This window comes from Acyrthosiphon pisum, chromosome A2 (genome assembly GCF_005508785.2).
Source record: "Acyrthosiphon pisum isolate AL4f chromosome A2, pea_aphid_22Mar2018_4r6ur, whole genome shotgun sequence".
NCBI classification, from domain to species: domain Eukaryota; kingdom Metazoa; phylum Arthropoda; class Insecta; order Hemiptera; family Aphididae; genus Acyrthosiphon; species Acyrthosiphon pisum.
In genome coordinates this window covers 116,811,473-116,812,277 of record NC_042495.1, presented here as the reverse complement: position 1 = coordinate 116,812,277, position 805 = coordinate 116,811,473, and positions in this window count along the sequence as shown.

Sequence of the window (805 nt, the reverse complement as noted above, 5' to 3'; positions counted from 1 at the left end):
TTATTTTTTATAGTCATTTTAAGTTCAAATTTGGACGAATTACATATTAAAAAACCAAGAATAACTATTTAATTATTTGTTGTGATTGTATAATACTATTCGTGGGTAGGTACTTGAAACTTATAAAGCATACTATTATATATCTATGATAGTATCACGGTTTTTTTATGTATAACGCGTAATAGAGAATGTGATATGATTAATTTGGAATTTATGATAGGTACCTATCTATTATAGGTAAATTTTTTTTATACCATAGATATAAATGTATAATATAATGTCTTATATCTAGACTGACAAACCGTCTACGCTCAGAATCGTTTTTCTTATAAAGTGATATTATATCATTGAATTCAAATTTAATACTATCCATTATACAGTGACCCATTTGTAACCTACTGTACAGCAGAGCGACATCCACTTACCCACCTTTTTGAGATTTTAGTACATATAAAATATATATTCTAGAATAGAGTACTACCTTCCTATATTTTATTTCATTTTAGTTGTATCCTTATTTTAGTTACAATTTTTCATAAATGTGATTTCATATCACAGTAATAAGTTACCTAATAAACATAAGTGATATAAAATATAAGTTGGACTTGATCACTATTTACTATATTATTATTATTTGTTATTTAAATTAAAATACATTTTATTTACAGTGCAGAACTTATATCAGTAGCTAGAAATTCGGATTTACAATTTCATATTGGGGGACGAGGTGGCCGAGCGGTCAACGCGTCGGCTGCGGTGCTCGCAGTCACGGGTTCGATCCCCGGTCACTGGGTGGCATTTTTCT